This window comes from Lissotriton helveticus, chromosome 11 (genome assembly GCF_964261635.1).
Source record: "Lissotriton helveticus chromosome 11, aLisHel1.1, whole genome shotgun sequence".
NCBI classification, from domain to species: domain Eukaryota; kingdom Metazoa; phylum Chordata; class Amphibia; order Caudata; family Salamandridae; genus Lissotriton; species Lissotriton helveticus.
In genome coordinates this window covers 678,183,296-678,200,121 of record NC_136072.1, presented here as the reverse complement: position 1 = coordinate 678,200,121, position 16,826 = coordinate 678,183,296, and the positions used below count along the sequence as shown (strand labels likewise).

General features: G+C 50.9%; 1 protein-coding gene across 4 annotated transcripts in view; it reads left to right on the top strand.

The window, feature by feature from the left end:
- LOC144791082 (disintegrin and metalloproteinase domain-containing protein 9-like) overlaps window positions 1-16,826 on the top strand; it is a 2,835,950-nt gene that overhangs the window by 347,009 nt on the left and 2,472,115 nt on the right. The window lies entirely within an intron of this gene.

The window sequence follows — 16,826 nt, the reverse complement described above, 5'->3', positions numbered from 1 at the left end:
CCCGCAAACAGAGAGGACAGAGTCTATGGCACTCGAAGGAAACACAAAGCCCACCAATGTTGGGAGGTTCAGTGATCTTGTTGCTGCAGTTCTGAAGAGTCAACTGTGATCTTGTTGCTGCAGCTGTGAGGACCAGGCGATGCTGAGGAAGACAAGGCACCGTGCACGAGTTGTACCATATCTGATGTCAGTGACTTGGAGGTTGAAACTGGTGTGGAAAACTAAGAAAGACAAATGTTGGGACCAGCAAGGTCCAAAGTACTCACTGGCAGCAGGAGAGTTCGAGTTGGCCCCAAGCAAAAAGGGGATCCCAGTGAAGCAAAGGAAGACTCTCGAGAGAAGCCATAGGCCGGAGGCACATGAGTCGCAAGAGGACCTCAGGCCCAGATTGCAAGGACTGCAGGTATGACGATGATCTTCAGGAAGTGAGGTGCTGAAGGCTGGGACTTCTTGTAGCCAGAAGATCTCTGGCGTGCAGAGCCAAGAAGCCTTGGCAACAGCAAGTCGACACAGTGCTCAGGAGTTGGGTCACAGCAGCCCCAACAAATGATACTGTCCTCAAAATGGCTGAGAAGACAGTTCAGAACTCTATGGACGTGCAGAACCATCACTGGGTTACTGGGCCTTGAGATGTCCGTTGAGATGACAGGAGCAGCAGACTGGCCAGCTTCGTTGTGGAACCTGCAGATGCAGGAGAGTGGCCACTTCACTCCAAGCGAGATTTCTTCGGATGTCGTTGATGCCTATAGTTGTGTTGATGAAGCACAGACACAGACTAAGAAGACTTAAACAGCAAAACCAGGAGCAGCAGTAGTCTTTCTTGGTGCAGTCTCAGTTCCATTTGAAGTCCAAGTGTCCAGATGATTGAAGAGCTACGTAGTTTCAGAGTTTAATCTTGTCCTATGACAAATCTGAGGACCCACCCCCAGGGGAGCCCTTAAGTACCCAAGGGAAAGGGTTGCAATGGCTGAGGGGATCCCTCCCAGAGGAGGGGCTGGACATAGGGGATGACACTCCCATGTCCTTTGTCGAGTTTTCACACCAGAGTGGGAACCAAGGGTTCCTGAACAGGTTCAAATTGAAGTATGCAAGGAGGGTACTAAATGTGCCCTTCAAAGCAGTCTAGTAGGGCTGGCAAGCCCCCACCCCATCCCAATACACTAAAAGCTAAGTCCTGTCTGGGAAGTGGTCACACGTCCCTGTCACAGGAAAGCTATTGCTCTACCTACCCCTGCTCAAGCTGGGCTCAGCAGCAGGAAGGCAAAATCATGTCTGTGGTCGGTAGCAGCACTAGCTTGCTTGAAGACCCTGAAAGGCTGTTACCGGGAGTACAGGGGCATCCCCTAAGGGCCCCCCAGTACATCGGATCATAATTCCACCACTGGAATTGGTGTTGGAGTATGATTCCAACATGTTTGATACCAAACATGATCAGGTTCGTTGCAGCCACCTTATAGTTAGACATCTCGTAATTACTGATGTCCACTATATGTCTAAAAATTGCTGACCGCACTAAGAAAGCCTGGAGAAACGACTCTTGGGTTCGTAGGGGTGTCCTGCTCATGCAGTGGCACCCTCGCACTTATAACCAAGTGCCCTGCCCTCAGGACCAAAGAGCATGTCATAGGTGTGACTTATTTGTTTTAAGTGTAGTGACCTCCGGTATAAAGAAACATATCTGTTGAGCGAGGTGCAAGCACCAACTCACCCAGGCTGCTATGGCAGGCCTCTATTCACAGTTTAAGTGTGCTCCCATGGGTAGCACAATATATGCTGCAGCCTATGGGAGCCCCCTGGTGTACCTCTGCTTTGGGTACCTCAGTACCATATACTAGGGACTTTTAAGGGTACACCAGTAGCCAATTGTGGGGCTACCAAAGTACTTACCATGTTAATTTAGGGGGGAAAACACCGTTACTGGGATCTTGATTAGCACAATCCCAGCAGACTAGGTCAAAAACATACTGACACCAAGCAAAAAGTGGGACAACCATGAATGCAGATCCTACTTTCCTACAGCCCTGTATAAATGTTCCCTCCTTACCCTTTCATTATACCTCAGTGGGACCTCAATTTGGTTCTCACCATTCTAATGCGCTCTCCCTTTGCTTGCCTAGCTGCACATTTGCACCTTGCTGCTGCTTCCTATCAAATCAGGCAATAACTTCTGCCAGGAGGGTGCACGAATTGCAGGCTCTGTTATCCAAGCCGCCTTACCTGACCATCTTCCCTAATAAGTTTGCACTAAGGCCTCTTTCTTACCAAAAGTGATAACACCATTCCACGTGGGGCAATCTCTCCCCTTGCCTACTTTCTATGCTCCTCTGCACCCCTCCAAAGAAGAGGAGCGGCTCCACCGTCTGGACCCAAAAAGAGCTTTGTCGTTCTACCTTGATCGCACTAAAGAGATTCAGGTGGGCAGGCAACTGTTCGTGGGGTACATTTAAACAGAGAAAGGTTGTGCGGTACAGAAGAGGACTTGGTCGTCCTCTATGTAGGAGGCTGGCTCAATATATAGTGTCCACCTATGATGAGGCACTGTGCACTGAGTCCAGGCAACCCTTCGTAATAGTGTTTAGATTTCTGAAAACCAGAGCTCTCAAGGAGTAGCTGTGGAGAGCAGCTAATGCTTATTCAGGAGGGGTGTGAAGCAAGTGCATTCACCACTCTAGTCAGTCAGTTTCATACAAGAAAGAACCATACCAGGTGACTATAAAAATACTTTGTATTTATTAGCACACACTAGACACTAGGGGGCCTATTAGTATGGCGGGCGAGCATGCAGTGGCAGAAAATGCAATTTTCCGCCCTGCCAGCAGCGGTCCTTACGACCACCATATCAGTATGGCCAAACATAGCCCATTTCCCGTCCGCTGCGGTGCAACGGGAACCGCCATCAAAGTGCGCCTGCAACCGCGGTGGTGTGAGCCAATGCGGAATGACGTCCGCCCGCTACACAAATCAGGATGCCCCAAACAACCTGTCACACCGCAGCGGGGAAACCGTCCAACCAGAGACGGCGGAAGCTCGACAGCGGAGCGCGAAACCAGAGTCCCGGTCCCTTCCACCCGGTCACGACCGCAATGGACCCAGCCTTACAAGTCTTTCCGGTGCTGTACCGGATACATCACCAGCAACTCATGGACCGTCGCGGACGCCACGGCAGGTACGCAATAACACAACCCCGCACACAACCATAACACACAACACATGGGCTGATACAGGGTCCCTAGCCACATCAAATACCCTGGTGGGGACAGGAACACATCCACAAGTGTACCCAGATATGACCAACCTGCCACCAAGTCACTTCTCCGCATCCATTTCACACATTTTCCTCGATCTGGCAGTAATGTCCCGGTCACTTCACCGCAGCGGTGAAGACAAGGGAATACATGCGCACAATGCAGAAGGCAGGGCCAGTGCCAGGCATGGGCAGGGCACAAAGACCACAGGGCCACACCTCCACCCACTTGCCTCCCCTGTTGTAATTTGACAGCGATCGGGGTTAGCATCTAGCTGAAGCCATCTTGGTTTCGGCAGCCATCTTGTGCTACCATGTGCTCACCATGTGCTCTGTCCTTCCTTACTGTTGTTTGCTCTTGTATTCTGCCTGTGAACAAACTATATTTAGCCTCTTCTACTCTGCACATGCTCAGTTGTGCTTGCAGCTGTCCATGCAGCCGTTCTTTGTCTGTAACTGTCATGATGTGGTTGCTAGAATTAGCAACTGCTAGCTCCTCCCTCTTGTTGACTGTGCATTTTCTGTATGACCTTATATGTACATAAAACCTTCTTTCTGTACTTGTACCGCCTTCTTTTGAGCACCTGTGTGGGTATAAAAGGAGCATGTTCCCTCTGCTCAGTGTGCTACTTCATACACTACCGAAGGGTGTTGTGTGAATGTAGTTCCACCTCTTGATGTTAATAAAGTACTTTGTTTTGTATTGCAGTTTCTGTGCCAACTTCTTCCTATTGGTCTAAGGACTTTGTGCAGAGAAGGGCGATTCCCTAGCACTGGTAGGCCTAGCTGAGGCTCATCACGCCCCCCTCCCCCCAGAAGGGACATGGCATGTGCCCCTCCTGTGCACCCACATGCCCAACAAGCCAGGTGAATCCACACCCTGCACCACACACCAAACAACTAGGCAGACAGCCTCAGCAGGAGTGGCTGCAGAGGAACACACAGCACAGAAGCACAGGGCCAGTGCCAGAGTATAAGCACCAAATGAACACATACAAGGAACAAATATCCTCCTGGGCACACAGCCTGCCAAGTCACACCAACATAATCCTCACTGACACACAGACACATACACAGACCACATGCCACCAGCAATGGAGCACAACAGATAGGAAAGCCAAAGTGAGGTGCACACAAATGGAAGGCCAAGGAGATAACCGCCAAGCATGTGTACATCACATGCAAGACAAGGAACATAGAACAACACCCTCAGCCCATCAAAGCACACATGGTTGGCACAACGGGTGAGGTCAAACCACAGTCATCTCAGTGCAACAACCCAGGGAGACAGCAAGGCAAACCATGTATAGGCACAGGGATGAAAGGAAGGCCCTGAACTCAAACTGTGAACAGCCACGCATATGTTACAACTACTTCACAGGAGTATGCCAGCAGCACAACACGAAGGGCCCATGGACACACGCCATGACTGTCAAACACAAGTAGGAAACTACACACATACCCCCCTCACACCTTCAGCACACAACACCAGTGTCAAACACACAGAAGGGTGTCAATAATGTCAAGTCAATCCACAGACAAACAATCACACTCCCTGGGGGTAGCCACAAACATCACACACACACACAGGGATGCCAGAATCAATGTCTGCATAAAAACAACAAGCAAACACATAACTTAACAGAAACACACAGAACCACAACAAGAACAGACATGCCTTGTGCAGAAAAACTGGGGAAAGGCAATGGGAGCACAGACACAACAGGAGTGCACAACCTCATCAGTCAGGAACAATGCACAGACAACATACCACAACACTGACAAGAAGTGTACCATCACAGAAAAACACAGCCACATCAAGCAAACTGATGCACAGGCAAAGAAACCACATAGCAAACACAGCAGGACATCAGGGGATGCACACCAGGCAATGACAAGGCAACATACACCCACAGCACTGCATGCACAACAAGCACTGTGTGCACACCAAACATACCAGTCCCACACAGATGTAGTAATAATCTTTATTTAGATATAAAACAATATCTTTAAAAGTTTTTCCCCAAATCACATTGTGTACAATTTTGGGTATAAAATAGTTAAAAACAAAGAGCCCATACGGGCACAAAAAACATTAAAAAAAAATAAAAATTTAAACTGTTTTGTATAACATGCCCTAGCGTCTCTCGTGCAGCTCCCATTATATTCAAATGATAAAATCAAACCATAAGCATACATGCCACAGAATTTCAATTTGTGTTACGACCCTCATAATCGTTGGAAATTCTATTACAGTACATTATTTGCTCTAAATGGTGGGTGGCAAAGCCAAGACGGTTTTATTTGTATTAAAATTGCGATACGCTTACTGGATACGTTTAGCAAATTTTATGTTTAACACAGTGTTGTCCGTAGACAGGGCGGCAATGATGGCATGCCTACAGGTCCGGACTCCCAGCCTATTCCATTCTGACCTGAGCATACACCTGCGTTGAGAGTTGAAGGTGGAGCAAATGCAAACCACATGCATGATGGTTTCTATTGCTAACCCACACCCTCTACAGGTTGTGTCCTCCTCCGTACAACGCCAAATGGGTAGATTTTGAAGGAAGTGCCAGTCCCCCAATCTTAAGGCTATAAAACTGCGCTTTAAATAGAGTGAAAAAGTGGTGGAAAAATACATAGCGGGGGATAGCCGTTTGTAGGAGTTGACTACTGCCCAAGAATGGCTACGTTTCGTAAGGAGAGCTTGGTCAGTGGTGAGAGATGTCGATCTCACACATTTGTTAATTGCCTTTTTGAAGGCAGACTGACTAGGATTAAGGGCCCAGAGGTCAGCAGCTTACATTTGGTGGATATAGTCCTTAAAAAGACAGCCAAATGATCCTCCTGGGTTGCTCTCGTTGATTTCTTTCCAGACTAGGGATTCTAGTGTGCCTGGTTCAGCCTGTCTTAATTTGTGGCAAAGCTTAAGGTATGTGCCAACGTTAGAGGCTTCGTAATTAGTTTTTTTTTTTTTTTTTTTTAAACTCTTTATGCATGGCTGTATCAGAATCACATTTTACATAGGAACATATTGACATCTATCAGCCTTTTCACGTTTTCTTAATCAGAACTATCGGCAATTGAACAAGGATGTGCCGTCTCTCCGCCTTATTATCTCAGGTGGAACAGTCGAAATTGTCAGTAATCTTTTACATGCACCTTACAATATTGCCTTGTAAATTAGCACCCTCCCACCCAAGTCCCTCCCACCCCTTCCGTCTCCTAGCTCTGTTCTCAGTTATACTCTACAGTTCTTGGTACCATGGCCTTATCCCACCTAGTGCAAAACAGACTCGTCCAGCTGGGCCTACCCGTCAACACAGCATTCTCGCCTACATCTCCGTAGTCCTCCACCCTGGTCCCTATGTGTACGGTCATGTGTCATTCGCTTGTGAGAGTTCCAGGTCCACACCCTCCATTTCAATCAGCATTTGCTCCCAGTCTTGTCATATGGGATGTTTACGGAGTCCCTTCTCCTCCTCCCTCCGCAGTATCCCACTCTCCGCCCGTCCCCATTTTAATAGGTCAGAGCGCCACACCTCTACACTCGGGGGTCTGGCCGATTTCCAACGCATAGTTATAACTCTGAGTGCCAACAAGAGTGCCAGGTCCAGTAGCTTCAATTGGGCCTTACATGTCTTGGGCCGTTTCATATGACCTATCAGGCAGGGCAGTGCCCCTTCAGGGAGTTGTAGGCCCGTGATGTTATGCAATGTGTGTCGGACCATCCCCCAGTAGTGGCGTATCCCTGGACAGGCCCACAGCATATGAAGGATATCGGCCTAATCCGCTTGACATCGGGGACAGGTATGTGGGGAAGTCGGGAACATTCTGTGGAGCCTCCGGGGGGTGAGGTACGCTCTGTGTAATATCATTGCCTGTATGAATTTGAATTTGACGTTCCTAGATACTCTCCTGTGGTGTTCTAGGGTAACCTTCCATTCCCCATCTGATATGGCCTCTCCCGTGTCCGTGGCCCAAGCATCCCTGAGTGTTGTAAGGGGCGGAGGAACGTGTTCTCTAATACCCACACAGAGCCCTCGAACTAGGTGTCCTCCCGTACCCATGTAGTGGGCGAGATGTACCAATTCATGTTGGGCAGGTTTGACGCGCTGTGGAGCCCATGTACGCCGTATATAATGTGTTACCGTGGCATGGAGGAGGTACAGTCGAGGTGGGGCTCCCGTGGCCTGCGTGAAGGAAGTATGATCCATCAACTCGTCATCCCCAAACAAGTCACCCACCCGATCCACTCCCGCCTCCGTCCAGGGCTGTAACCTGCGTCTTGACAGAGTTCCCTGCGGCGTTGGGAGTCCCAGCAGGGGGATGCTGTCCGCATAAGGGATGGTCCCCGCTGTATACTTCAGCGCCTTACGCCAACACAGCAAGGCAGTGCGTAGGAGGGGGTGGCAGGCCCGGGGGACCGCAGTCGTGGGCAATAGTAGGGAGTGTAGCTCCCCGCTTGCCAGTTGGACTTGTGTGAAGGCGATCTCGTGTAGGTCCCTACCTGCCAGCCAACGAGTCAGCCATTACAATTGGCTCGCATAATAATAACTGCGTAGATCCGGCACGCCTAAGCCTCCCCGTCTGGTGGACAACTGCAGCTTCTTTAAGCTGATACGTCGCCTCCCCGGGCCCCATACGAGGGCGATCAATAGCGTGTTCAACGAGGCAAATATATTTGGTGGAAGGAGAACCGGCAGGTTCACAAAGTAATACAGTATCCGGGGGAGTAGGACCATTTTTGAGATTGCCACTCTACCCATGACAGATAGGGGTAGGGACGTCCAAAACTTCACACTACCCCGAAGACCAGTGATCACTCTCCGTACGTTACCCTCAATCTGGTCCTCCTGACTTCTATACACATTAATGCCTAGGTATTTAAATGTGGACGGTGCTACATGTATGACATAGTCACCAAACTGTATATGAGGTGGCCGCTGTCCGTCCCGGAAATAAAAGCCCAGGGATTTCGTTGGGTTTATGGCCAGGCCGGAAATGGTTTTGAAATGATCAAAAATGACCGCCAAGTGCGAGTGATCTTCATTCAGGTCTCGGAGGTAGAGTAAGATGTCGTCTGCGTATATAGAGAGCAGATTATGTACGCCTCCAATCGGAATTCCCACAGCAGCCGCCCTAGTCCGTAGCGCGATTGCCAAAGGTTCGAGTGTTAGTACGAACAGCAGCGGTGAGAGCGGGCAACCTTGGCGAGTACCCCTGTAGATGTCAGAGCTGTCCGAGGTATACCTGCCTGTCCGTGCCCTAGCCGTTGGGTGTTCATACAATAATCAAATCCACCGTATCAGAGTGTCGGGGAAGCCGAAGCGTCTCAAAACCTCGAACATGAAGGTCCATGTTAGAGAGTCGAATGCTTGTCGGAGGTCTAGGGCGATACAGCCAGCCTGGGGCAGGTCCAGCGGTGTGGCCGACATGAGGGCGTGGAGGCGTCTCGTATTCTGGGAGGTGCTCCTCCCCGGTAGGAAGCCGCACTGGTCCGGGTGGATTAGGGTCGGGAGATAGGTCTGTGTGCGCAGCGCTATAGCCTTACTGAGTATTTTATACTCCGTAGAGAGCATGGAGAGAGGCCTGTAATTGCTTACATCCAGGGCGTCCCTGCCGGGTTTCGGAATGGAGACCACCAGAGCCTGCATGGTCGTGGCAGGTAAATGACCGGTCTCATAGGCAGTCCTGTACATTTTCTCTAGGACAGGCACCAGCAAGTCAGAGTAAGTCTGATAAAATTCCGCCGGTAATCCGTCCATTCCAGGGGTTTTGCCCCGGGTAAGCGAGTGGATTGCCATTTTTATTTCATGTCGCGTCATGGGCTAAGTCAGTCCGTGCCTCCCGAGACAAGGTTGGGAACGGCAGCTCTCGTAAGAATTCCATAATGCTCCCATCAGCGGGTTCCAGGTGAGGGGCATATAACTCCTCCAAGTGATCTTTAAAGGTAGCATTAATTTCTGACTGCTTGTTCACCTCTCTACCCGTTGCATCTCTAATGCACGTAATTACAGGGGTTTCAGGAGTATCGCGGATCAGACGAGCCAGTAAGGCTCCAGATCTATCCGCTTCCGCCTGTTGGTGTCTCAAATGGTCTCTATAATCTATAATTCTCAGGGTCTCTAGAAGTTCTGCATGCTCTATATTACAGAGTTGTAGGTCCCCTCTACGCCCAGGGTCAATTCCCGCTGCCGTCTCCAGGTCCTTTAGGCGGTCCTCAAAGTCACACAGTTTCCTGTGGATTTCCTGTCGGGCACCCACCAGTTGACTGATCGCATCTCCTCTTACCACAGCCTTCATTGCGTCCCACACCACTAGGTTCGAAGACGCGGAATCCCAGTTCTCTCGGAAGTAATTAGTCAGAGTGTCAGATAAATGCGTGCGAAATGGGGCATCTTCTAGTAGCAGGGGGTTGAGTCTCCAGGTGGGCACAGGGGAAGGCACCCTCCCCCAGTGTAGGTCAAGAGTAAGTGGTCTATGATCTGAGAAAGTTTTGGCAAGGTAGGCTGAGGACGTACACCTGGGCAATAAAGAGTTAGTACACAAGAACCTGTCTAGGCGGGTGTGTAGGCTGTGCATCGGGGAATAGTATGAGTATTCTTTGTGTGTTGGATGTAGTGTACGCCACATATCTGCCATCCCCCAACCCTGAAGCCATGTTTTGAAGGAGTCAGCTAACTTGAGTACCCCGGACAACTGGAGGGGGGGGGTGCGATCTGTCTAGGTTAACGTCTAAAACCATATTCCAGTCCCCTCCTAGCACCCAGGGAGTATCCCCCCATTCAGCCAAATCCCGGCCCACAGCCGCAAGGAACCCATCCTGATCAAAGTTCGGGGCGTAAATGCATCCCAGTACCAACATTGCACCGTCTAATGTGCCTCTCACTAGGATATAGCGCCCGTGGGCATCCATTTTCCTTTCTAGTTCCACGAAGGGGGTGCCATGCCGCACCCATATGGTGGCCCCCCTGGAAAAGGCAGAGTACGTTGTGGAGAATATAGTACCTCTCCACCTCTTCCGTAACGTATGTGCTTCAGACAGCGTCAGATGGGATTCCTGTAGGAATACTATGTGTGCTTGTTGGCGAAGTAAAAATGCGTGTATCCTATGTCGTTTTTGTATCGCCCCCAATCCTCTCACATTCCAGGTAACCAGCCTATATTTTCCTGTGGTATCAGCCATGGTCCATTACAAGTGTCACAATAAATAGTTTCCCATGTCGCGATGAGTATGCAGTCAGTGCTAGCCAGGAGACGTCCCCCACCCTTACCCAACCACAAACTCTTTAGGCGCAGCCACGGAACTTTGCTGTGCCGAACCAAAAAGTGCAAAACATCACTAAACAATTAACAGTGCATACGCTATTGGGGGGTTCGCTAAGCATGTGCCATGTCCAGAAAGTCATTTTCGTCTGCGCTGCGCCGCCGGGAAGCCATACTACAATCTGCCGGTACAGGTAGCCCGCGGGGGGGGGGGGGGGGGGGGGGGGGGGGGCTTGGAAGAAAGGGGAGGAGAAAGAAGGGGGAAATATCTTTCCCAGCCCACATAACCATGTACATCGCTGTCTTCACAGGAGTGTGGGGTACGCCCCTCAATCATAGTCAGTATGTGACCCCTACAACAGTTTTGGTCCAGCCCGCAGCATGCACCGATGTGCGCTCCGGGAACTCAACCCCTCCCCCCCCTTAGCGCAATTACACAAACAGTGTATAACAAAAGGATATCAGTAGGTCGCAGGGTCCAGGATCTCGTCCATTCCGGCAGTTACTCCTGGTCGTTGTCGAGAAGTTCATCCGCGGCCCTAGGTGTTACAGTCGGGAACAGCACCACACTGTGGTCCGAGTTCGAGTGCAAAGTGCTGTCCTCAGTGTCTGTGTTGATCGTTTCCCGTTCTTCTCTGAGGGAACCCACCGGCGCGACCGCGTCGTTCTGGCCTTTTTTCTGCTGGAAGAGAGTAGGTCCACGTCGCTTGGGCTCCGTGGCTCGTCTGCTGGGACCACCCCTCGCGCGGTCCGTGTCATCTCTGGAGCCACCAGCCGACGATCCCGGGTACGGTCCCGGGTTTTCCTCAACGTCCATCACCTCCAACCACTCTTCCACGTCTGTAGGGCTCTCAAAGAAGTGAGTTTTGTTGTCGTGGATCACTTTGAGGCGGGCCGGAAACAGCAGGGCGTATCGGAGCTTGGCTTTCTGGAGTCGTTGTTTTACCTCGTAATAGGAGGATCGTTGTTTCTGCACCAGGTTGGTATAGTCCGGATATAGTGAAATGCGTTTATTCTCGTACTCAATGAGGGACTTCAGTCGCGCCTTTTGGAGTAGTACGTCCCTGTCCCGGTAATTAAGAATTTTCACAATCAACGGCCTAGGCGCCAATCCTGGTTTCGGTTGTCCAGTGGGGATCCTGTGGGCTCTCTCCACACAGAAGAACGGTGACAGGCCTTCCGGAGCTACGTTATCTCGGAACCACTGCTCCATGAATTCCGTCGCGTGGGCACCCTCGCTTCTTTCCGGGAGTCCAATGACGCGGATATTATTGCACCGGTTGCGGCCTTCGGCATCTTCCACCCGCTCCATGAGGGATTTCACTTGCTGTTGCATGCGTTGGATGGAAACGGTGTGGTCTGCTACCGTCGGGGCGAGGTCCGTCAGCGTTGACCCATGGTCTTTAACCTTATCCGCCAACTTGTCGTGGTCGGCTTTCAACAGTGAAAGGTTAGTGGTAAGGGTGCCCACCTGTGTCTCCATCGCGGCCCTGGAGTCTCTGATTTCTTTGAGAATTAAGTCCAGCTTATCCAGTGATTGGTCACCAGACAGGGCAGGATTCAGCAGCAGCGGCGTGGACCCCCCCGGCCCTGTGTCCAGGACATGTCCCGGTGGCACCTCTTCCTTGCCATCTGTGGCTCTCATCCCCTTCCGGCCCATAGTTTGTGTCCGCGAACCACAGCAGTGAGCAGGAGCACGGGTCAAGGCAGCGCCACCCAAGTACCGCGCTAGCAGCCCCCAGGTGCCCGACTCAGGTCCAAGGTTAGGTCTACCACCGGCAAGCGGGTGGTCTCCAGGTCCGGGGTCTCTCAGTTCGTCGCAGGGAGGAAGAAGGGGGTGGGGAGGCCCCCGCGTGGTAGCACGCGTTCTGAGGTGTGTGCGTAGCCGCCGCAGTCGGGCCTCCGCAGCTCGGCGCAGTACTGGTCAGGCGGCCGCTGGTTTCTGGAAGTGGGGAGGTCGCCACAGCCCGCACCCCTATCTGTCCGCCCCAGGCGTGTGTGTTGGCACTCCTCGCCGGTCCGCGCAGTCCCAGGCAGGCAGATCCCGGCTCCAGTCACGGTGTCTCCACCACCCTCGGGCCTCGCGACCAGGTCAGCCGCACTCGCGCTTCCACGAGCGCTGTAGGTTTCGCACTGGAGGCGTCGCCGGCGGGGGGGGGGGGAGGCAGAAGAAAGGCAGGCCACTCATCCGTCCCAGCCCCCGCAATCACCGCCTCTCAGCGCCGCAGTAGGTCCTTGGGCAGTGACGCAGCACACGGGTCTTCCCCGGCCAGGGCGCACCACAACAGGACGGGCCACCTCTCGGGGTGCCAGCGCCCGGTCCAGTCCAGGCCTCCCGCCGGCAGGGCGCCGCCGAAACTCCCACCTGGACAGCTCCGGGACCATCCGCCGCTCAGCACCAGCGGTTCGGGCACGGCTCCTACGCAATGTCCGGGCTCACAGCGTGGGTTCAGGCCTCAAGTCGGCTCCGGCCGCTCACTCCGCATCTGCAGCCCCTAGGGCCCCCAAACTGCCGTCGAGTCTGCCAAAGGTGACACAGGCTCACGGACCGCAGGGCAACGTCGTGTCGCGCCCCCCTAAGAGCGGCTTTCAGGATTTTTGGCCCCCGGTGGCACCGGAGCTCTAGCAGACTCCGTCCGCCATCTTGGCCTGCTAGCCACGCCCCCTAGGCTTCGTAATTAGTAAACCCCAACTCTAATCTGATCTGTGCAGGGGGTGCAGAACTTGGCAGATGGAGTACCTTTTTGTATATTTTGGTTGTGTGCTTATTTAAAACAGTGTTCATTTTACCTTTGAAGATCTCTATACCATATGATAGAGTGGGGCCGATCTTTGCTCTTAAAACTTCCAGTAGGGGAGAGAGGGTTGGACCAGAAAGTTTCTTCGACAACTTAGACAGTGATACCACAAGTGCCGTGGCTTTGGCTGTGATCACATTACTCTGCTTTATAAAGTTGCCCCTGTAATCCAAACAAACGTCTAGGTATTTATATTATTGGCCGGTGGTAAGGCTTGCTTTGTTAAGTGACCATCCACCACCGCCGTAACGTTTCTTGCCAAACGGAACTATCAGGGTCTTTTTCATGTTAACTTCTAGTTGGTTGGTGGTCGTGTATTGCATTAATGAGTCAAGAAGCCTTTGTAACCCTACCCTTGTGAGGCTAAACAGGGCCAGATCATCGGCGTATAAAAGATTACATAATGCCGTACCTCCTACTTTGGGCGGGTGACTGTTTACTTTGTCTAGGGTACTTGACAGGTCTGCTATGAAAAGATTGAAGAGAAGGGGGGCCAGCACGCATCCCTGCTTCACGCCTCTTGAGGTCATGATTTTTCGCGAGAGATGCTTGCCGGACCCTAACTTCACTCGGACCCAGGTACTGGTGTGCAATTGGATAATAGGGTTCAGAATTCTATCTGGAATTCCCCACTGCCTCAGTTTTTCCCAGAGTGCTGCCCTGGGAACCCTATCAAATGCAGCTTTGAAGTCGACAAAGCGGCAAAATGCTGTCCTGGATGATGAAAGGGCTTTGTCGACGATGGTAGAGACTGCTATTAGATTTGTCATGGTTCCTGAGTTGGCAACAAACCCTGTTTGATTCAGTGGTATCAGATTGTTGTCCTTTACCCATTGCCCAAGGTCCTCCAAGATAAGCCCAGCGTAATGTTTCGCCTCTATGTCCAAAAGGGCGATTAATCTGTAGTTGTTAGGGCTAGTACGTGATCCAGATTTATAAATGGGATGAATGATTGCACCCCGTCATGAGTCCGGGATTGTTGCTGTCTTCAAGGTGTAGTTAAAAAGGTTTGATAGCACCATGGACCAGAAAGGAATGTCCGAGTTAAACAACCTCTGTGGGAGGCCGTTCGGGCCTGGTGCTCCATCTTGTCTCCCTTTTGTCACTGCTTTGGTGACTCTTTCTTCGGTTAATACATATTCCACGGCGGACCCTTGTGTTGGATCGGGGGGAGTGCTCAGTGGTACACCGACGCTGGTGTCATGTGCACTGGCTGATCCAGTAAGATCTAAGTGGTCTTGTACCTGGAAATGGTCCAATAGGTATGATGCCCATTCCGCTTCCTGAATGTTTGCTGAGCCAGAGTTTGTCAAGTTAAGGTTGGTGCGGTTAACGAGAACCCAGAATTTCCTGGAATTTTTTTTCTTGATCTCCCACACCAGTTTAACCCAATATTGGGTTTCCTGTGCCTTTTTCTCTTGGATAATTGCCCTCTTGAATGCTTTTTGAGCTTGATCGTATTTAACAACGTAGGTACTATTCCCCGGGAATTTTGAAAGTGTCCTCAGGGCATTGTTTCTCGTTCTCTTTAAGGACTTTGTGTCAGTGGAGACTACAAACCTGGCTGATAAAGTGCAGCTTGGACCCTGCACTGTCGCTGGAAAGCGGCTGATCAAGTGAGAGCAAAGTAGCGACCATTTCACTATCGGGGATTCGTCTTGATCCAGTCTGCCTTTGGTGAAGTCCTTACTTGCTATTAAAATATTCTGGCTGTTCATCTCGCTCCATTTGAGACGCTTTAAATTTTCAGAATATATTCCCTTATGGGTTGCGGGCGCAGTTTTATGGAATTCTGTCTTTGTGTTAAGGGAGATAACCTGCGGCCTGTGGTCACTTTCAGACCGTGGATGGATGCAAAAATTGTCCAGATTGAATAATAATTCTGAGTTGCAGATGGTAAAATCTAAATAAGAGTTTTTGCTTCCGTTGGGGGTGAGTCACTGGTTGACCTGCCGTTCATTACCAGGTAGCCTGCATTGTAGAATCTCATCACGGAGAGCTCATCCAGTTTATTGAGGGCTTGATTCAGAGGTTTAGTTTGAGTCATCGCCTCAATGATGTTTGTCAGGGCAGGTCCTTCCATATCTGCTGTTTTCCCCTGCAATAGATTGGTATTGAAGTCCCCCGTGACAATGCAGTCCGAGTTGGGGTGTTCTGTGGCAATGTCATTCATGATTTCACTGAGGCGGGCCAGGTGGTCTTTTTTAGTACGGGTGCTGGGGTTAATGTACACGTTTATGAGGAAGAGTGAACGCTGCTTCCTCCATGGATTGATTTTGACCCCAAGTAACCAGTCTTCTTTAAGTGCAAATTGGTTGGATAACCATTTAAGTTGTTAGAAATATATGTAGACAGACCACCTTTGGAGTGACCATAGGGGCTATCCCTAAGTGCTGGCTTCCAAAATTCAATGTAACCTGCAATGGGGCGGCCCTCTGTGGCCCACGTTTCCTGTAGGGCAATTGCTGCGTGTTTGCATAAGAAGGCCAGGGTGTCATCGTTGGAGTTTTTTTGGTGGAGCCCGCTGATGTTCCATGAGCACAGTATAAAGGGCAACCGCCCTTGCGTGTTGTCTGTTTTTAACTGTGGTGCTGCTACTGGGTTTAATTTTCCGGGGGGTTTGTGGTTTTCAGCCTGCGTCTCGGCCACGAACGGTCAGTTTGAATTTTTGGAGGACAGGATCGCTGGCAACCATCCCCAGCCTTGGCTTGGATCTACGTTGTCACCATCTTTTTCAAAGGATTTGATTTGGTCTTCTGGTCCTGACGCGTTTTTTAGAACGGAGTAAGGTCTCACGTGTACTGTTGATTTGATAGTAACCGATTGTCTGGGTGAAGTCGATCTGGTTAGCAGGGCAGTTGGATACCCTGCCGTGAAATATGGGTACACTCTGATTCTCCAATTTCGTAGAATGGGCTTATGTTCCAAAAAGGCTCCTACCCAGCTGGCTGATTTAAAAGTTGCCACGGTGACCTCTGATGGTTGGTTACCTCTGGGGGGGGGAATTCGATGGAATCAATATTATCCGTGGACAGCCCTGCGAGCCCCGGGATGTCTTTCGCAAGTTTTATCAGGTTCGATCTATTAAGAATGTCGTGCCGACCCTTGGATTCATATTCAGGAACCAATAGGAGCTGATGGCGCGTTGGATCGTTTTTGCTCACCTCCGGTGCGCTTAAAGGCAGGTTGTCAGGATTGTCGGGTAACATGGCTGGTTTAATTTCATGTGTCTGTTGTGTCATTCTTTGCAGGGCCGTCTTTAACGGTGGACTGTGGCTGATCAGGATTGTTGAATTATTACAGATGGTTTTAGAGTAATTTGATCTTAACGTTACATTGTCCTTTTCGAGTTGAGTTGGGGCCATCAGTGACTTAGGGTTTCCTGGTACCATCTTGGGCCCAGTTGCACTTGACTTATCGGAGCTCATCCATGTGTTTTCTGTGGGTGCACTGGGCTCGTCCATTTCTGGGTCCCTATTTGGCTTACTTTGGTCCTGGTGGCTCCTCACTGA